The 22,826-nt window shown below is 36.5% G+C and overlaps 1 protein-coding gene across 5 annotated transcripts in view; it reads left to right on the top strand.

Annotated features, from left to right (window-relative positions):
• Window positions 1-201: 201 nt before the first annotated feature.
• Window positions 202-22,826, top strand: part of LOC150100558 (FHF complex subunit HOOK-interacting protein 1B-like) — a 303,141-nt gene continuing 280,516 nt past the window's right edge. For 2 of the 5 annotated variants that reach the window (XM_090401612.1, XM_090401617.1), the window contains exon 1: window positions 13,140-13,372. The gene's annotated coding sequence lies outside the window, so the exon portion shown is untranslated. Of the gene's footprint in view, window positions 674-13,139; window positions 13,373-13,467; window positions 13,505-22,826 lie in introns of those variants that run through there. The other 3 variants (XM_090401613.1, XM_090401614.1, XM_090401615.1) reach the window with 3 other exon arrangements.

Here is a 22,826-nt window from a genome sequence, read left to right as displayed (position 1 = left end):
TTGCTGCAGAAGTAGAGGAGGCTCAGATCAAGAGACGTCCACAGAGAGACAGGAGAGGCTGCCCAGTTCCTGAAGCTGTCAAAGAGGAGGCAGTTCAGTTCCAGACATTGCTAAAGCTGCCCGGTCCCAGACGTTGCCGAAGGGAGACAGAGCTGCTGGGTTCCAAACATCGTCAGAGCATCCCAGATCCAGACGTTGGTTGAGAGAGGAGTTTTCCGCTTCCAGAAAGGAGCTTCTCGGTTCGAGACATCGCTAGAGAAAAACTACTTCTAAGCCACAGACAGGGCTTTCAAATTGCCATAAGTCCCAAATGCCATAAAAGTTTCCAGTCCAGAGAGGGATCTGATTGACAGTTAACGGCAGTTTCATTTTTTCTTGGAGGCGCATTTTCAGTTTCTTATAGGCAGCAATTTAAGCTACTTGAGACGGCAGTCGTCCAGGCATTTTCGGCGAGCCCAAATAGAGGAGAAAAGGCGAGGCAAATTTCCCGAAGTACCATCGCTCGTAAGTTTTTCTTTTCGCCGTGGGAGAATAACATTTTTCCGGAACTGTACGAGTCCCGCTACATTCCCAATTGATATAGCCAAAGCCAAAATTCCAGATGAAATTCTGAGATGAAAGAATAAAACTTTTAGTGAAAGACTTTTGACTAATTGTGAGATACAGAGCCTTTGTAAGTTCAAAACTTTTATATAATTCCTCTTATAGTTGTATTAGAAAGACTTTTAAGATATATGTTTAATGTTTAATAAGGTTAAGAATTGTCCTTAAGAGATTCAATTGCATGTTAGAAGTTGATATCAAATTTGTAAAGATAATTTAACAGAGAGATATAGCTAACCTCTTTGCGAGTAAGCTTGGAGTTTAAGAAGTAAAATTTGTAAACTGAGAGTAGATATAACGTTTTGCGTTAAAGAAAGTAATTTAAAGTTGAAGAAAAAAGGTTCTAAATTTTGCAAAATAGTTTTTATAGAAGGATAGAGAAAGCAATCTGCCTAATGTTTAAATTCGTGTACATTTCATAGTAATGTAAATAAATGTTATTTGACTTTCTTTTAAACATAGCACATAATAATATAAGCAAGAGAGATTCTGAGAGAGAGAAAAACGCACACAGCTACATTAGAATAATGGAGAATAAAGCATAAAGTAAAGAAAAAAGATATCACAAGTAATTAATAGAAATTACAAGTATACAAAGTTAAAATAATAATAAAAGTTTACAATGTCGTAGTAATGACAGGATAGCAACAGCAGATTTATAACAGTATGCATCTCAATAGGCTACTGACAGTAGCGCAGTGCGGACTATTGTTTCGTCTTTGTGTTGTGTTGTGTAATAATTTCTTGTGAGTATAAAATAGAAATAGAATCAAAAATTAAAAAATAGTTATCTGATGCACAGAATCGTAAGCGTTATGCTGTGAAAGAAGCAGATATTAAAAAACAAACTGGGGCTCTTAATAAATTTGTTAACATGTTCATTGCCAATCACGCGATATCACGCGATGCGAGTTCTCACCAAACGGCTGATCACGCGTTATCACGTGGACGTCGCTAACTAAATAAAAAAATTTGGCCACCACACGAAATTCCAATTTTCAGCTTGGCAATGAACGATACGCGTGATGCGACCCCTCACTAAACGGCCGATCACGCGTTATCGCGTGAACGTCGCAAACTAAATAAATGATTTTAAAAAATTGGCCACCACACGAAATTTCAATTTTCAGCTTGGCAATGAAAGTGTTAAAATATTAAAATATTCTGATGCAGATTGTAACCAACTCGATACATCAGAAATTAGAGTGACGAACTGTGCACACATCCAGTTTGAATGAAAGTACCATTATAACTGTTGAATAAGATAACAAGATGCAGGATTTAAGTGGAAAATAGTTGGGAGAAGATTTAGTTGTAGTTTGACCATGAAACTAACACACTGTTAGTCTCTGCAAATTTACAAGATCCAGGTGAATGAGGAAATATTGATGAAAAATTACAAGTTGTTTTAATTGAAATGGGGCCTGTTCAAAAGAAAAATATAATATATCCCAGAGATACATATGGTCATTAACTGGACGACACGTATTATAATAGAAAAACGGAAAACGGGAAGCTCGAGCCAAGAACATGGCTCATTTATTCCGAAACTTTAAATTTTGTTTTTTGCTTTTGTTGCCGACTTTTCGCACCTACTGAATCAAGTAGTCTTGTAGTAGGTTATAACGATTGGAGAAATTTAAGTAAAATTTGCATAGACATGAGACTAGTTTAACTCACATGTAAAATTTCTTAAAATGGAAGGAACTTGATAAAAATGTAATAATCAAAACTACTATTCATTGCCAGACTCAAAGCATCTATGATATGGAAAAGAAAAATTGGACGAGTGTTTTAGAACGCTTGATTGAAATTATAAAATTCCTTGCTAGCCAAAATTTAGCTTTTCGCGGATCATCTGATAAATTATATGAAAGGAATAACGGCAATATTTTTAAAATTAGTCGAACTGTTTGCGAAGTTTGATCCCGTTATGGAAAAATCATGTTGAAAGGGCCCTACAAAGAAACAATACAGAACACTATTTCAGTAAAGACAGACAAAAGAAAATATTGGAAACTTTAAGTAACGCAATCAGGGATACAATTTTATTATCAATTCGAAAATCTAAATATTATTCCATAATTTTAGACTGCACACTTGATGCAAATAAAACAGAACAAATGACCATTATTATTCGCTATGTTTCCTGTGACAATGGAATTGTCAAGATCAGGAAAAACTTTTAGGTTTTGTAGATACATCAGATTCCACAGGACGTGGTTTATGTGCAACAATAATGGAACAACTGGAAAAATGGAACATCCTCATTGTGGCAAATATGAAATTGAAAAAAATATGGGCTCCAAAATTTGCTTTTGAACAAAAATCCTCGAGCTTTTTACGTGCCATGTGCTGCTCACACTCTAATTTAATCATTAAAGATGCAGCCAAAGTGAATGCAGATACAATTAGTTTCTTTGCAATTATTCAAGAAATATACAATTCCTTTTCATTCTCTTACAAACATTGGGCAATCCTTTTAAAGTTCGTAAAAAATTTAACATTGAAACAGCCATCAAAAACGAGATGGGAAAGTAAAGTTATTGCAATTCGCCTTCTACGATATCACTTACGAGAAATTTTCGATGCACTTTTTGAAATTTTAGATAATGAAAATTTTAATAAAGAAATTCATTAAAAAACTTCGTTAAAAAATTTAAAGAAGTTCTAAAAACAGCAAAAGAAGAGTGAAGAGGTGGATGGAGAACAAGAATTTAAAACTGGTACTGAAATTCGATGGCGAAAGAAAACACGACAATTTCACTACAAGCATCATGACGAAACGCCACAATCACCAGAAGATAAATTTCGAGTGAATGTGTTTTATATATTTCTAGACGTTGCAATGTGTTCGTTAATAGAACGTTTTGAACAACTAAAAACATATTATGATAATTTCAATTTCTTGTATAGATTACTACAAATTAATAACGAAGATTTACGAAAAAATTGTGACGATTTAGCGATTCTCTTGATGGACGGCGACAATAAAGACGTAAATGCAATAGTACTATATGACGAGTTACGTGCTTTCCGGGATATTTTTCGAAAGGATAATTTAAATATTCAAAACCCTTTCGATATTCTTAATTTTATTGTGTCTAATAATTTATCTTTACCTAACTTTTCAATTGCTTTAATAATACTATTAACCCTACCTGTTAGTGTAGCGAGCGGTGAACGTTCCTTTTCCAAGTTGAAATTGATTAAATCCTACTTAAGAACAAGTATGTCACAAAAAAGGCTTGTTACGTGTGCGTTAATAGCTATTGAAAATCTATGCGGAATTAGACGTTAACACCATTATTTCTAATTTTGTGAATATGAAATCAAAAACCCTAAAATTTTAATAAAAAAAATTTCAAGTATATTTATGTAATTTTATTTATTTTCTGTTATTCTGTAAAGATTTTATTTTTTTGAATACATATATTAATATTAATAAAATGTTCTAAATATTATTTTTTAATTCTTTTCTTATTTTCTCATCTATCTTGAGTGTCTTTTATTTTCCTGAAAGATAAATGATAGTTCCTCTTATAAAAATTATTTAAAAAGTTTTACAAGTTACTAAGAATTTAGTAACTTATAAAATGCAAGAATTTTTTAAACTTCTTTAGTTCAAATAAATTTTAACTTTAATTGAAATTCATTTTAATTTTGTTAGCGATTCGGGTCGGTGAGAAGGCTATAATCCCTGTATCATTATATTCAACGATTAAAGGGAAGTGGCTTTATCAAAATTTGCTTTAACTTTTGAGAATAACTTTTGAGAATTTTTTTGAATATTCAGGTTTTTAATGATTTTCCTGCCTAGTCAAAACCCCCGGTTCGTTACATTTAGCAAACCAACGTGTGGCTGTTCTGTGAAAATTTATTTAAGAAATTTCAAATAATTTAAATTTTTCTTATCGTAAAAGAACCACACACGCTTGGATCGTTACAGGGGTGCTTAGAAAGACATTGCATGCTGGCGGCAAAGACTTTAGCGCCGGTTCTGCTTATAGTAAATGTTCTAATTATTTCTGAATTATTTTCTTATTTTCCCATCTATCTTGAGTTTCTTTTATTTTCCTAAAAGATAGTTCCACTTATAAAAATTATTAAAAAAAATTATCTGCTACTAAGAATTTACTAACTTGTAAAATGAAAGAATTTTTTAAACTTCAGTTCAAATAAATTTTAACTTTAATTAAAATTCATTTTAATTTTGTTAGCGATTTCGGTCGGTGAGAAGGCCCGAATATAATCCCTGTATCATTATATTCAACGATTAAAGTGAATTGGCTTTGTCAAAATTTGCATTAACTTTTTAAGACTTTTTGAATATTCGGATTTTTAACGATTATCCTGCCTAGTCAACACCCCCGGTTCGTTACATTTAGCGAACCAACTGTGGCTGTTCTGTCAAAATTTATTTAAGAAATTTCAAATAATTTAAATTTTTATTATCGTGTAAGAACCACACATACACACGCCCGGATCGTTACAGAGGCGCTTAGATAGAAATTGCATGCGGGCGCCAGAGATCCTAGCGCCGGTTCTGGGTGATATGTTCTGTTAGTCGGTGAATTTGCTGAACTGTGTTGTGAGCTTTGCGAAACCCAAATTGCTCATTTTGGATTATTTTCTGTTTGTCCACTGCTGATTGTAGTCTTGATAGGATGACCTTTTCTGTTACTTTGCCAAGACAGGAAAGAAGACTGATTGGCCTGTAGCTTTGGGAAGTTGTGGGTTATTAGGCTTTTTCAGAGGTATAATGTCAGCGATTTTCCAATCCGTGGGAAAGTATACTGGAATTTTAAGATGGAATTGGTAATTTTAACTAGATGAATTATGGCTTTCCGTGGGAGTAGCTTTATTATTCTATTGGTAATGCCATCAGAGTCGGGAGCCTTTTTGTTCTTCAGATGGAAAATAATATTTATTATTTCCGTTGGAGATGTGGGGGTGATGGTTTCTGAATCATCCTCAGGCTGTCTTAATGCATTTCTAATTTTACGACGAACTTTGTAAATGAGATTGATATTTAAGTTTACATAAGATGTGCTGCATTGATTTTCCAGATTGTCAATTAGGGCTTCTACTTTTTCTTCATCTGAGTGTGCAATTCCAAGATTGGTCTTCAAAGGGGGAAGGGGTTGTCTTTTTATACGAAGAGATTTTACAAATTTCCACATGAAGTTATCTTCTGGGTTGATTTCCATGAGTTTGGATTCCCATTTGGAATTCCTGTGCATCTGGAGGGCTTCTCGAACCTGTCTGTTCAGGTTGTTTAAGGTTGTTTTGTCCTGTGGGGCTCTAGTATTGTGATATCGCTTTCTGGGTTTATTTTTGGCCCTAATCAGGTCCATTATCTTTTCTGGGATCCAGTTGGGAGCGTGGAAGACAGTGGTTTGAGTGAGTGATGCTATTGCTGTGTTGATTTGCCTAGTTAAATTGCTTACAGCTTGGTCTATTTCTTCTTTTTTACGAATGACAGGGGTGGACCGATGTGGACTGGGAGAACCTTAGAGAGTTTGTCTCATGGTAAGAAACAATGATGGGGAGAGAGCTGATCTTGAAGTCCTAGCCCATCAGGATAACTATGTCTAATACATCAGAACTTCCTGATGGGCTGTAGTGAGTGGGCTCAGTGGGTCCAGCTACTACTGATGAGTTGAGTAACGTGCAGTTGAATAAGGTATGGCCTTTGGAGTTGATTGACAAACTGAACCAGGTCACATGTGTGTAGTTTAGGACTTCTGCTATAATTATGGAATCCGTGGAGCCAAGGATGGAGTCAAAGTCTGCTGTCAATAGTGGAATGCCAGGAAGATTGTACACTGTGTAGATTTTGAGTTTGCCTGCGTTATTTGTGTGCACTTCCACACCTGTCACCTCAAGGTTTAGAGTTTGGGGGGCTGGTCAACGAGTTGTGGCTCAAATAATTTTTAATTAAAATAGCTGTGCCACATCCACTAGAGTTAAGTCTGTGTGTCCTATATAAAATATAACCTCTTAGTTTTGGGTTGTTTGGTGGTTTGCGGTGGGATTCACTGATGAAGGTTGTGTCTGGATTGCATCTTTTTGCAGTCCGAGAATTCTTGCAGCTCGAGAATTTTATTTGTTAAGTCATTGGCAATCCATGCTGTTATCATGAGAAAATTCGGTTTAAATTTTTTAAACATTATAGAGAGCTGTTTATTTGGATTGGGTTTCTAGATAGAATCTCCTTCTGGAAGATGGTGGGATGCTTGCTTTGCTGAATTCATGCAGCATTGTTGCAAGTGACGAGGTTAAAGCTGATGTGAGTTTAGAGCTTGTTTGATCTTACGATGGACTCTGGGTTCTTACTGCTTCGGCATATGATTTGGACATGGATGAAGGTCGAGTGCCTACCTTTGCTGCCGAATGTGAGGTATTATGATCGGAAGGGCGACCTGTTTAGTTGTTTGTGTCATTGCATGGAGGAGCGTGGTTCGTTCTTGTTGATCCACAGGTTTTTGGATGGAAAAGGCATCCCTTGTAATTAGCGGGATGTGGTCCTCTACAATTGGTGCAGCAGGCAGGTGTGGATCTGGGCTTGGTGCAGGAGTTAGTGTGGTGACTCTCACCGCATTTTAGGCATCTGTGATCTCATCAGTTGTGATGCCCTTAGCCACTCCTCTTAGAACCACTTTTAGGCTCTTCTCGCTTGCTAGCGCAAAGGTGTGGAAGGGCAATTTAGAGTTGTCCAGCATGTTCATCATCATGCGATAATCTGTGACAGTGGTAGGATGAATCTTTACACCCTCTTCAGTATTTCTTGCCAAGGAGAAATTGATATTTTGTTCCCTTAGGGATCTTGAGACTGAGGTCCATTTATCTTTATCTCGAAGGATAACTGAGGGATCTTTTCTTTTCTATCTTGGGTGACCTGATTTTCGTGAGTTGTTACATCATCTTCTATTCCATCTTCCGATGTTCTGCGTCTTTTATTAGATTGTTCCTCCTGTGAACAATCGAACTGTCAGGGAGTCTTTGCAGATGGGACAGGTGTAATGTCCTCTTCAATGTCCAAATTATTGTCTTCGGTGTGTCATTTACTTGAGTGAAGAGATTCAAGCAACCAGGGTAATCCGTTTCAAAGTTTTTTAGAATGAATTTTAGAATGTCAAGCGGGAATATCTTTGTTTAAATGTTGAATGACGTCCTTGATATCTTTTACATTCTCCATCCTTGTGTACAATGAATGAATATTCCGATGTCTTATTCCTGACGACCTAAGAGCGTCTATTGACAAATCCCCTAGACTCACGCAAGAGTCTACCAGCTAAGCAATGTGTAATCACAAAAATAGTCAAAAGGAAGAAAGTTTACCTCTAAATATTTTTTTTTTTTTTCTAACGCCTTTTTTTTTTTTATTTATTTTTTTTTTTTTTATTTTTTTTATTCCCGTATATACGGGAGTAGGCGAGGCCATTTAGCCCTATCTAACTTTTGGAGACTGAGTGGGCAGTTCAATCTCCACTGGTACCCAATCAGAGACAGATGGCCCAAGGCTATCACTAATTAAGCGGTACGCAGTGAAGAGAGACGGCTCAAATGTGCCGCCATCTCGTGGTCTCTAACCCTAACACAATATATTTTAATGTCTGAAATAATGTGGGTTCTACGGTCGATTTTCTTGAGTTTACAGGACGAAAAACCCGAGTTTCCGGGAGGAAAAACCTGCTTGCCCGTGCCAGAGATCGACTAACTCGGGAACCGGTCGAAAAAAGGCTTAGAAAAATTTCCTCTAGTCGCCGACTAGACTCGAAACCAAGACTTCCTTCGTGTGGCCTAGCGCGATGGTGTGCAAACGCCACATCCACTGAGCTACACAGGCCTCTAAATATATCATTCGGAAGTCCCAACAATATCACACTAATCAAAAAATGTGAGCAGCTAATTCTTAATCAATTTCCTTCACTATCTCGCTAATAACTCTTACGATAAAGAAAAGCAGAATGGTCCTTCATTTTCACATGCACACCAACTCTTATATATATTATAAAAATAAATCAGTTAACGCCTTTTATTCCCTTATAGGGAGTAGGCGAGGAATTTATACCCTATCTAGCTTTTGGAGACTGAGTGGACAGTTCAATCTCCACCGATAGCCAATCAGAGATAACTGGCCTATGTCTATCACTAATTATAGCAGCCACCGATGAAGAGGCTGGCAAACAAGTGCTGCCATCTCTTGGTACCTAACCTTAACAACATATGTCACTGTCTGAAATAATGAGGGCACTATGGTCGATTTTCTTGAGTTTACGGGATGAAAAACCCGAGTTTCCAGGAGGAAAAACCCTCGTGCAGGTGCCAGAGATCAACTAACTCGGGACCGGTCGAAGAAAGGCTTAGAAAAAGTTCCTCCAGTCGGCGACTAGATTTGAACTTCAGTCAAACTTCGAGCGAGTAAGCGCAGAGGAAGCAAGCGTCACTTCTACTGAGCTACACAGGCCTTTCTTATATACTGTATTTGCCGGCGTATAAGACGCAATTTTTTTTCTTTGAAAATAGGTCTGAAAAACAGGGTGCGTCTTATACGCCGATACTCAACTTTTTATTATTTTCATTTCTGGAAATTTCGTTTGTTTTGAGCGATTTCTTTCTTGCTTCATTGCGGTGTGTGAGAACATTCCAGTTACGCAGAGTTCAGGGGACACGTATGTTGTCGCAGTTGTTGAACGGTGATAAATTTCTGTCGTTAAATTTTCTCTAAATTTCTTGGCAAATTGTGGTTGAAAAACGTCGGCATTGCTACAATATTGCATACAAGCTACGTGTGATTGCGTACGCTAAAGAACATGGAACAGGGCTGCAGAGAGGCATTTCGAGCCACCCCTAACTGAGAAAATGTTAAGAACTTGGCAGAATCAGGAAGAGGATCTTAAAAAAAAAGCAACTCATGGTAAACATAACCTATGAAGTGGAACTGCAAAATGGAGAGAATTTGAGGCAGAACTGAATACTTGGATTTTAGACCACAGAAAAGCTGGACTTTCAGTGTCTACAAAAATGATTATTCATCAAGCGAAAGCGATAGCCACTAACAGGGGGATCACCAACGTCATTAACGCAAGGAAACGAGAAAATTTTGAACTTGCGCAAATAGGAAACATGGACGAGATTCTGCTGAATTTTGATGTGCCCTCAAACAAAACTGTAGATTCCGAGGGCACAAAAGGTGTTACTGTTAAAACCTCGGGACAAAAAAAACTCACTACATGGTTGTTTTATGCTTTGCTAATGGGATATAATTGCCGCCACTATTGATTTTTAAAATCAAGATGTTACCCAAAGAAAAACTGCTTAAAAGATGTTTGTACATGTTCACACAAAAGGCTAGATGCATGGATGGAGGAGGAATGAAGTTATGGATAGATAAAATTTGGTCTAGGCGCCCTGGCGGCCTGTTGAAGAGGCCTGCCCTGCTAGTATGGGATCAATTTCATTCTCGCAGAAGAGAAGATGCTAAAAATAAATTCAAGGAATTGAAAACTCAGTTATCTGTAATTCCAGGAGGTCTAACTAATTAGCTTCAACCTTTAGATGGTTGTATTAATAAACCATTTAAGGGATTTATGAAGGAGAAGTGGAACAGCTGGATGCAGTCTTCAGATTTTGGGGTTACGCCATCAGGAAGAAGGAAGAGGCCTAGCTTTTCGCAAGTGTGTGAGTGGGTCAAAGCTTCATGGGATGCTGTGAAAACTGAGACATGGTTAAATCGTTTAAGAAGTGTGGCATTAGTAATGCACGGGATGGTACAGAGGACAATTTGTTGTATGAGGACTCAGATTCTGATTTAGAAGAGGTTTCAAGTGTCTCTTCATTTAGCTCTGGAGATGAATTTCTGGGTTTTGAAGAAGAAGATTAAAAGGTGGGTACTCTTTCCTTGTTAGATTAGGTATTTGTTGAAAGTAGACCTACTTATTACTTTATTTGAAATATTATAAATTCATTATAATATTTAGTGATAAAGTTTTTTCCTAAAAAATGTGTAGAAAAAAGGAGTGCATCTTATAGGCCGGTGTGTCTTATAAGCCGGTATATATTCTGATACGGTATATTCTGACATACAACACTTGTCACCCGCTAAATCATTTGTACTAGCCAAAATAAAGATCTATTTCTGTAGCAAATTGTCGATATTGATACCACATGTTTTTAGACATATAACACATTTAATAAAATAAACAATATTATCCTGCTAGTTTCGTAAGTTGTCGGACTTACAGCGTCAGTACTAACAAAAGTCACACACACACACACACACACACACACACACACACACACACACACACACACACACACACACACACACACACACACACACACACACACACACACACACACACACACACACACACACACACACACACACACACACACACACACACAAACTAGAAATTATTAAGCATTTGCATTTGGTACATACAAAAAAATAAGAACAAAAAAACACATGTTAATTCCTCTATACGCGTTGGAAAGATTATTGCTATTATAGTCTGTAGCTTGGCGATGTCGTATTCTATATCTGAGATAGTTTTGATTTTTAATTAAAGCTGACCACACTTGGTCTAGGATTAAGCCTTGATTATTGTTATACAGTATATAACATCCTTGATTATTGTTTTATTGCGTGAGGATCCAGTGGGGATCACCAAGAGAACCAAGTGGGGATCGTAGCATTTCAGAGGCTTTCTTGAACTTTATGTGTATTAATGGTTTCTAGTCTTTTTTATGTATAACGTTTGTTAGTGCTCCTGATGATGTAAGTCCACCAACTTAAGAAACTTATAGGATAATATTGTTTATTTTATTTAACTTGTTGTATGTCTAAAATCATGTGGTGTTAATGCTGAAAATTGAAAATATTTCACTAAACTGCTATTTAAACATTTCTTTCACCTAATTATATGAAGAGCCAAAGGCTTCAATTCGGCGACGTGAACTTATTTAAGTGTTTAAGTTTTTTTTTTTTTTTTTGAGTTTCTTATTCGGCTAAGAAACAACATGGGATGTAATATCCCTTAACTTAAATAAGTTCATGAAGCCTAATTGAAGCCTTTGGCTCTTCATATAATTAGTAATTTATTAGGACACCTTCTTGGCTGTTCTCATAAAAGGGATGTAAGTTCTATTCGTTACAAACTTGGTATTAACTAGGTCTATCTACTCACTGATGAGACCTCAATAAAGGTTGAAATCGGTCTGGGTAGTGACATTATCTCATAATGTAATGCAGCTCCTAGGAGCTAAGTTCACATTACGGGTAAATACCAAGAATAGTGATCGGATCTTGCTCCACCTTAGACATGAATTGCCTCAGCTTGCACTACCAAATGGTTCAGGCGCTGCACTATCCAGGTATTTGCTTACGCTTGGACTCGCCGAACTTTATATAGTTTCTATATTCAGCATGAAACTCTTTGAGTTTGTTATTCGGCTAAGAAACGATATGGGATGTAATATCCCTTAACTTAAATAATTTCTTTCACCTTCCCTCTTTGCATCATTACAGAATCACTAACATCCTTAATCCAAACTTATTCCCCTGCTGAGCCTCCAATTCACAACTAATGTGGTTCTGTTTTATTGAGCTCGCTGTCATTTAATGCCCATCACTGACGCGATCCTAATGTTGAGTTTTGCCATAGGGCGGTTTGCTTCTCCTTAGTTAACCTGGTAACTCAGAGATCCATCTATGTCACCATATTGACGGTGTGCTTGGTGCGGACATCCGATCAACAGGGACGTTGAGAAACATGACTCCTGTTTCAAGCTGTCCATGTATGGGACAGGTTAAGAATTCAGAAGTATTTTCTTTCTAGAAGGCAATCGAACGCATGGTCATTCCAAAGAAAGCGTGTTACCGATACCGACTGAGTAATCGAGGCTCGAGATGGAAGACAAAAGCAATAATGAGACCATGGAAAGGAAAATCCACAATTACAGTGATCATATATTCGGCACCATTATAGTGCCAAATGACATTAGAGTGTGAGAGTGACTACGGAAAATTACGTAGAATATTATCGTTGAAACTGTCTGAGTTATGAAGATGGAGAAGAAGAGAACTGATATCCATGGTACTGTATATTCAGAACGATATATGATCAGGGAATTAAAATGCAAAGAACGATAGTTTAATTAGCTGAGAAATTTTGAACAGTATACAAAACCAGAAGTAGCCTATTTATGAAAAATGTTCCTCGAGGTTTCAAGTTCATTCTTCGATACTCTCTCTCTCTCGCTAACAAATAGTCCAATAAGAGTAACTCGTTGCAAGACAGTGAATAATTCACTGCGTTTAAGATGTATAAAACATACGACGTCATTTAAACATCGCTGCAATTCAAAAGAATGAGCTATTTAAAGCATAGCCTGGTTATTTAATCGTTTTTTATATAAATTTATCTTATGCTGACAATAAGTTAGACAACCCACGTAGAACTTCTTTACTGTTTACTTAAAAAATAAATAAAAAAGAGAAAGGTTGAGCAATCCAGGAGGCGTTTCTTCATACACGCGCATATGCACACAAGTATGTAGATGAAAGTTTTTGAAGGTGAAAGTGATCTTTAAAAGTGAGGTGCTGGTTAATTTTCATACGTGTGTGATGTTTTTGAATCATTTGGGTATTATGATGAAAAGGAAAAAAAAAACATACCGAACTGACTGTGTCCATATAAATTTTGCTTAGTGGCTGCCGTCTGATGGTGGACTTTAAAGTTGGTGGTTATGTCGAAGTACGGTATGCGCTTTTAATTTTTAAAATACCCTGTTAAAAGTGAGAAAGTGATATGCCTTTACGTATTCCGAATGAGAACCTAATCATGTACGGCAGTTTTAAAAGCGTATAAATATACTCGATATGTTTATTTAGGTTAGTGCTTTTTGAATTAATCGGCGCAAGTTGACTTTTATCCCACACCGCTTATGATCTGGTAATTTTAACAGTAGAATTTTCTTAAGTAGACAAACCATAAACAAATTTAAAAAAGTATAATACGGTATGATAGAAAACCAAACTGACAAGAGAGCCAGAAAATTAATGTTGGGAATTAGCAGTCTAGAGTAAGTACATGGCTTCACTTGGAATTCACTATGGAAATCTTCATCACAAACGATTTGAACTACACGAAACTAATTGAAGTGAATACAGATGGGCAGTAATGAAATGCTTTCAAAAATCGAAGTTCAGCAGAATAGATAAATAGCTGAAAATAAAACCAAATGACAAATGTGTTGCACCTAGAGTAATCTTCCGAGCTTGCTGTTGTAATATTTGATGTAGTAATATGTATGTTTGATTTTAAAATTTCTACCTTGATCTGCTAGTCTTCAATTGCAGGAGATGTGTATTATAATAATAATGACTGACAGAAGTGAAAATAATGAATCTATGAAGTAAAACTAAACTCAGATTGTAGAAAAAGTAAAAAATATAACTATAGTAGTTAACCATATTTGAAGAATGAGTCTAGAAAGACTACCACACCAGCAGAAGACTGACAGAAAGAAAAATCCAGTTAGATTGTTACACTGCTCAAGCATCAGAAGATTTTGATGATATGATGTCATTTGGAGAGCATTGAGAAGGTATGTTTATAGGGATCAACCCAGAAAGTTGCTCATGATGAAGCAGCATTCATTGCAGTCTTTGTGAGAGATTGATACTGACAACTAGTTCTATGACAGTCATGGAATAAATACAGTGAAAGATCACTTATTGGATAACCCAAAAGTTGTAAACACCTGGAACAGAGAGGGCAACAAGTGGATCCTTTGCAGATCAGAGAAGGGAAGCCAGCTTCAAATGACATTTGAAAGCAGTGCAGAAATTATATTTCTTTTAAGTTCTGGCTATTTTTTCTGAGATGCCTCGAATATAGAGAATAATATTGTATCACTGTAATCATCACTGAGGAGATGGGAGGAACAGATAATTTATCTTTTTTGTCTTTGTGACCAATGGACAGGAAGGTCTGGCATATAAATGAGAATTCATCTATAAGTGAATTCTCATTTATATGAGAAGCCTGTGTAGAACAGAGGTTGGAAACTCTGTTGACAAGGGTTTTGATGATGCCATATTGTTGAGCCAAAAGGATGATGAAAAAGTTTTTATCTACCTCTGTAGGTAGGTTTTCTGTAAACTGAGAAAGGTCTAAAGTAGGACTACTTTAGAAATCATGTGGCATATAGAGTAGGGTTTCCATGGTTTGCTTAATATTGCTAACATATTTTCACAAGCCTTACTGCTCAAAAGAAATCTTTCCAACTCTATGTGAATTCTGCAAAGACAATAGCATAATCATTACTAGAGCTGAGAAGAGTAATGTTAATATTGTCCTCGGTACCAATGATTATAATTGCAAAATGAATGTGCTGCTCAGAGACCACACTACTTAAAAATTGCTAGTTCCACTAATTCTCAGAAAAAAGGCATCAAAAATATTTGTAAAACATGTTCTGTCTTGTCTCTTTGAAGTAGTTAAAACCCTTTCCCTAATGGGTGGACTAAAATTCATAAGCCTAATTACCCTTTCCATTCCACAGTAGATGATGCCAAACCCCCCCCCCCTCGCCTGTAAATTTGCCAAACAGTTAGCTAAATCTTTAATTTCACTTACTGACCACATTTCATCATATATAAAAAATTCCAGTCATTTCAAATCTTTAATTCAAAATTTAGTTTTAAACAATAATGATATCATCATGAGCTTGTATCTCATCTCCTTATTTATAAATATCCACCTTTCTGACTTTAAATTTACTGAAAAATCCATCCCCCCCCCCCTTACAAAAAACATTATTGATCTCTAATTTTGCCATTGACAGTGGTTACTTCTCTTGGAAGGACACCTTAAATAAACAGAAGGTACTTCCATGGGTTCCCTCACTAATTCCCCCCTCTTCCCTACTCTGGATAATTTCTATATGGAGCATTTTGAAAAACATGCTCTTGATTCTTCCATTCTTAAACCTTCTATTTAGCTAAGATATATTGATGATGCGCTCTCTGTTTGGCTACATCGTTCAGGCACATTACTTTTTCCTCCACCATCTCAACAATCAGCACCCCAGAATCCAGTTTATGAAATAGACAAAGAAAATAACAGTATCCTGCTTTTTTTTAGATACTCTTATCACATGTCAGGCCATTGGCTACCTTTCTTTTTCAGTTTACAGAAAAAATCCACCTACACAGGTAGATACATATATAAACTTTCCCATCATCTCCCTCTTGACTACATGGTGTTATCAAAGCCCTTATCAACAGAGCCTACATCCTCTGTTCTACCCAGGCTTCCCTTACTGCTGAACTCTCCCTTATTTGCCAAACCTTCCTATCTAATGGTTACAATGCCAAAAATTATTAACAAATTAACTGTTCTTCCCATCGTTTCACATCCACTTCAACATACAGACTACAGTAATGATATTACTGTGGCATCACTACTTTCAAGCCTTGTTTGGCTTCCCTTCTCCCTCTCATAAGGATCCATTTCACACTTCTCTATGTTTTCACGTTTACAAGGTTCTTGATTTTGCTGTTTATCATATTATGGCCAAATTGAAAGATCTGCCAACATCTACCTTTGTGAACACAAGAAATACACTGCTTGGAAAGAAGTCAACGGACACCATAGTGTAAGAAACAAACAGCCATGCAATGGCTGTTTGTTTCTCCTTTCTCTGTGATGACTACAGCAGTCCTACTGGACGTACTTTCCACGAGTGTGCGATAGCGATCAATGGGGATTTTGAACCACACTCTCTCTCTGTAGGCATGTAATGAGGTCCTGAACTATTATGGGGTGGACATCCCTGGACTTTAACTGATGCTCCGGTTCATCTCTCAAATGTCCAATAGAGAACAGGACTGCATGGAGGCCACACGTGTCATAAGGCTGCAGTTAAACAGCAACCTTATGACATGGTGCATTGCCTTGCTGAAAGAGATAATGGCAGTTCCGTAGAAATGCCACTAAGTCGGAAGCATTGCATTGTCCAGAATGTTTGCTTACCTCTCTGAGTTCACTGTTTGGGGCATCACAAACAGAAGTCCAAAGCCAAACCAAGAAAAACAGGACCATACCACCACACTGCCACCTCCAAATTTCATAGTTGGGGTTATGCACACTGGTAAGAGATATTCACCAGACATCTGCCACACTAACATCTGTCCATCTGCTAGGTAGAGGGTGGAGTGTGATTTCTCGCCCCATAACACAGCTTGCTAAGCTTCCACGTCCACACTCTGAGGATGATGCTGCATGCTGGTTCAGGTAATGTAGAGCTTGCATATTGCAGTCCTACCATGGAAACCCATGTTGTTATCCTTGGATGTGAATGTGTTTTGTGCACATTCGTGTTCCAGTTGATGGTCAGAACTCTGTATTCAATGTCAGCTGAATCCATCATAGTACTCAATGGTCACGTTTGGTGAGTCGTCTACTGCAGATAGCATTTGCAGTTGCCTGACTCCCTGTGCTTCCATCTCAGTATAGCATCACTAATTGTCACCTGGAATGGCCCAGTTTTCAGCAGTTTGCCAAATAGACAGGTCTGCAACATGGCATCCTATCACAATGCCTCTTTTAAACTCCATCAGTTCCCTTCTCAGAGCCATTTCACCTGGACATGGTTGCACTGACCTGATTGCAAACATGGCTTGTTGCATTGCATGATGCACCTTATTCATGGTGGGGGGGGGTTCTCTTGACTGCCTTTTAAGCAGTGCACATCCACTGCCACAACTATGGTTAGCCTGGTCTAGCTGACCATGCTTTGGATACTTTGAACAGAATTGGACAGAGGGGGGGGGAACTAGTATGCTTCACCACAGCAAATACAAACTTACATAGAATTGAATGGAAAAGCACTAGTTGTCTATCACACCAAAACATGGTATGAATGCAAATTTAAGGAAGCTTGTGAGATTATTACCAACCACCCCAATCTGAACAATAATGATGGTCTAAAAATCCCAAACATATGGAAGGCATATATTCAACCCACAGAACTTTCCTCTCTAAGGGTAACTATAAACAGGACTATAGAAATTCCAGGATCCTAAATCAGAAATAACAATTGTAATGCTAAAAATAGGACATTATTGTTACTGATAATTAGTTTACGGAATTAACAACGCATATAAAGTATATTAATTAAAGGTAACTTTAATGAATAACTTCTATATTTCGGCAAAGTCACATTGCCATCTTCAGAAACATAAAGATATGGTATGTGCACGTAGGCACTAACACAAAGCAAATGAGGAAGAAAGCAAGAAACTAATATTGTTCCTAAAGTCCTAATGGTGCCCTCTTGCAGGCTAATTTGGTAGTCTTGGCAGTTGGGCTGAAGTTCTCATAATGTAAGTCTCCCAAATTTGGGGTAGTTTCATGCACCCAAATTTGTTGAGGTTAGGAACGTTTTTTGGAGCTCCTGAAGATTCTTCAGGAGCTCTAAAATTAATATACTTTATATGCGTTATTATTAAAGTATAATTAATATACTTTATATGCGTTGTTAATTCCGTAACAACGCATATAATGCGTTGTTAATTACCAGTTATGTCTAACCAACGTATAAGCCTTGCTACTAGAATTATTGTTACTGAAAGAAAACTGTGTAAGAAAGAATGTTTATTCATGTTATCATAAATAGAATTTAGCTTGATGTAGTTTATAAATAATTTTTTTTTCCACTAGAGGTCATGCCAGTAGAATAACTTGTGATCAATTCATTGTTTCTCTAGCTTATTGTATGTAATATAACTTAGCTTGTCCTGTATATTTGTATATGCTCCATATGATGATCTTGATATGAAGATTAAAACGTCGGGATATTAAAAGAGTTATTTATAACACGGTTGTAAAGTCCATAATTTCTAAAATGAATGCTGATCACCATGTAACACTAAAAGAAAGCAAATACAAACTTGGCTGACTTTTTATAATCAGCATCAGATTTAAAAAACCAACCATAATGATAATATGGTTGTCTTAAACTTCTCAAGGTTTGGGAACCTTGAATTCTTAGATCATATGCTCAGCAGCCAATTCTAGCCAACAGCACTTATAGAGGACATCCCTCATAGGACTTAGGGCTTAAAATGGTCTAAGTTCTTTCACTTATTGTAGTGTTTGTTATCAAAATTTTAATATTGTATTCTGAAGATGTCTGTGTGACAGATGAAATATTATACTACTTAACTTTATTTCTCTGTGTTGCATTCGTTCCATTAAATTTTATGAGTTTAAATGATCACTAAGCCTAAACATGCATTGACTACATACAAAGAGAATAGAACTGCTACATTATAAATGCTTCTGTTCAGTCATTCTCTGGCCAGTCACATTATTATTAAGAACCCATTGGAGCTGAGAACATAGTCATTAACATAGTTGTAAACAAACATTTACAAACATGAAGAGCAAAAGGAACATTAAGCATGTTACAATATGTAAAGGTGTATAGTACAGAATAGTCAAAAAAGAAAAAATATAATTATATGGCCAGCATTTTCACAGCGAACGTTCTGCATACAAATTTATCACTATAGAATGAATCTACCAAAACACAAATTAAATCAGTTGCTACATAACACAAATTTTTTGATTGCTGACACTGTCAAAACGTTATTTTTCATGCCAGAATACCTAGATTATATGGACGTCCAAAAATACATAAAATGGGTGTTCCTTTGCAGCCAGTGCTCAACTGTATTAGCTGTAGTACAAATTAGAAACTTATTTAATCTTATTTAATTAAATTAGAAGCTTTATTTAATAAATTTTAATAATTAAATTTATTAGCTGTAGTATAAATTAGAAACTTATTTCAAGGAGGAGGTCCACGTTGGACCTCCTTTATCCCATACTACAGTGCAAATGTGGTTTGGCAGAGAATCAATAAGGCATTGGATTGCATCTGCGTCTACAGCAGACGTTCACTAGGCAGTTCTTTAATCATCTCAACCTCATCACCAATGAGGTTGAGATGTGGGCTTGGTGATGGCCAGAGAAGATGGTGAAAGCCGCTGTCATGCTTGCTGAACCACTGCTGAATGATTCTTGCACAATGGGACAGTAGCATTGTTATCCATGAAAACAACTTACCTGCTGGATAAAAAGTCAACATTACAGGATGGACTTGATTTGCAACAATGTTCAGATATTCTTTGAAGAACACCCCAGCCTTCTAGCAATATAAGGGGGCCCATTCCATATCAATGGAACGCAACCCACTCCCAGAACCTTGACTGGTGTTTACAAAGTATGCTGGGTTCATTACTTCATGGGGCTCCCACCAAACTGTTTGCCTACCATCAGTACGGAACAGGGTATACTGTGACTCGTAGGACCACATTACTTTTTTTTTCAGTCTTTTAGTGTTTAGCCATGGTATTCCTTACACCACTGTAGACAAATTTTCTGGTTCTTTGCAGAAATCGGCAATTTCTGTATAGGCATGCTACTGCCAATACCAATCCTCCTCAGTTCCCTGTACATAGTTCGGTGATGTACGGGTCAGGAACACTTTCGATTAAATGCTTTGGTCAATTGCTGAATACAGACAGGACTGTTTGTCTATACAAGCTTTGTCAGATGATGGCGATCTTGTTCCTGACAAACTGTCTTAAGACCACAACTATACTTCATAGACAAGCAATGCGTGTTATTTTTTAAAGACTAAATACCCCGATATCTCACCTTTTGAGAAACCAGTCAGTTCTGGTGTTTTCAAAATCATGGTTTCAGCCAGATGGGCACCCACATTAGGCCCTTTATCAAACTATGAAATATCCTTTGATTTTTTCGATTGTGATGAACACTATTGACAATTAGTGACTAGCAGCATTCTTAAATAGTTGCCTGTGGTGAACATGTTGTGATCCATGTGAAAGTATTTTGCATATATGCTGCATAAGTGACATTTATGAACATCTGCATAAAGCTTTCTAATTCAATGGCTATCCATTGAATTAGAAAGCAGTCACATGTAAGCAGTCAAAATTTGTATTCAATCTACTCTCCAATAGAGTAGGAAATTCACATTCTTGCATAAAGAATACTTGGGTTTCTTCTGAAATGAAAGACCTAGTGCTGCTCTGACATCATGGTGAGCTTTGATGTTGTATCCCTCTTCACCAGTGCTCCAGTAGATATCTGTTCATTTTCTAAAGATGGGACTTCTCAGTTAACATTGATTTTGCTGTACACTCCAAATACTCTTCCTAGCAAGGTTACCTATACAAGTAGGTGGAAGGTTGCCACTATGGGCTCCCTCTTATCACCAATTTTACCAGATTATTTTATCAAACACTTGGGAGAACATATCTTTTATTACTATCACTCCTTCTCCCTCCACTTGGTTTTGTTATGTGAATGATGTGTTTGCTTGCCATTTGTTCTTACATAAAATTAACAACCTGTTTCCTAGAATAAAATTTACAATAGAAAAAGAAAATAGTGGAGTCCTTACTTTCTTGGATTCACTGGTAAAAAGAGAAGTGGATAGCCTTCTCATCTTTTCCATTTACAGATTTTACATTTAGGATATCCTTATCTTCATTTTTCATGTCACCTTTATCTTGATTCCTTTTACTTCATTTCTAAGTTTTTTTTTTCAGTAACCTCCAGAACATTTTGCCATCTTTTTGATATTTATATTCTATATTATTACCAAAGTTTCTGTGTCTTTTGTTTAGCTACTTTTATATATAGCCTAGCTCTCTTGTATTTTTCTCTGTATTCTTTTAGGACATCTGCTAACTTATTTGCTACAAACATTTGGTATACTTTCTTCTTTTCCAGAATTCCTTTAGCTTCTTGTGTCCATCATGGGGCCTTATTTTTCTATCCTGACAGACAACTTCACCACATGCCTTCCTACCTGAATCAATCAGGTAGGAAGGCTGTGTCTTCTTCTTCAGAATTTACCCACAGAGACTCCATGATTTGGTTCTTGTTTTCAAACTGCTTCAAATTTTCTTCAGTAATGTTTCTATAGTTGAATCTACAGTTTACCTGTAAAAACTGCTCAATGCTTACATGCTGTTCTTTTTAATGCAATATCCATTTTTATCCTGCTTAGCACTAAGTAATGGTCACTTCCTATTTCAAATCCTCTGTACAATTTTGTATCTCAAACCAGCATGAAGATATTACTATCAACAATAATGTAGTCAATGAGGCTTTTATTTTTTATGTCTTTTCTCCATGTGAACTTGTGCATATCTTTGTTTGAACATAGTGTTAGTAATAACTGGTCTGTCACCTGAGCAGAAATCCAGCAAATCCAGCAATCCCTCAATTAGCGTGCCTGATGCGTTCTTTAAAACAGGCACATTAATCGAAAATGCACTAATCGAATACAATAACCTATAGGAAAAAAGCATAATTCGTTCCTGAAATTTTGAGCCTTAATTTTTTTTATAAAAGAATTAAGGTATGTCTCAGGGCCTAGTTAAAGGAAAACCATGAAACTGAAAGACAATAAAACATATTCAGAATATAAATTTTATTATTCTACTTCTTAACAAAGAATTGAGCTAACGTAGTTTGACTGGCATTTTGTTTCTTTTTTTCATACAACTGACGATATGGCCCTATTGCCTCTTCTACTCTTCTGCAAATTTTACTACTTCTCTCTTCATCAGGGTCAGCTCTAAGCACTGCTCCTTAAAAACTTCGATTGTGCAAAAAATATTTTCAAATTGTTTCTGTGAAATCTCTTTTGGCTGACTATCAGTGGTTAAATTTTCTTCATATTCTCTGGGATCTTCCCGCTGTGCATCTAAATTTAGCAGATCAGAATCACTCATTTCTTCAGAATGAAATTGAATTAATTCTTGGACGTTATCATTGAAGGGGAGAAAGAAATGGACATATGAATTGGTCGCCAACACGCGAAATCACGTGCTTTATAGATAAAATTTCCCAACTGTTATACAAGCAAAATAGTTACCACTTTAAAAACTACAATGATCATAAAAGAGGAGATAATTTTCCTACGTGTAATAATAAACAACTCATCCCATGAGACAGATTGATTACCCTATTATTGGAATGGATTCTCCTTTTTGTAACATGCACAGAAGTGTCTCGAATCTGTAGGCGTACTATAGCAGACAACGTAAATTTTGGCGGTAAAAATTTGGAACATAGTATACATAGTAGGTATACTACACT

The sequence above is a fragment of the Typopeltis vanoorti genome, chromosome 12 (assembly GCF_054136105.1).
Source record: "Typopeltis vanoorti isolate ZY-2024b chromosome 12, IOZ_Tvanoo_1.0, whole genome shotgun sequence".
In the NCBI taxonomy this organism is placed as follows: domain Eukaryota; kingdom Metazoa; phylum Arthropoda; class Arachnida; order Uropygi; family Thelyphonidae; genus Typopeltis; species Typopeltis vanoorti.
The sequence above is the reverse complement of the archived record's forward strand: the minus strand, read 5'-3'. Positions and strand labels throughout refer to the sequence as shown.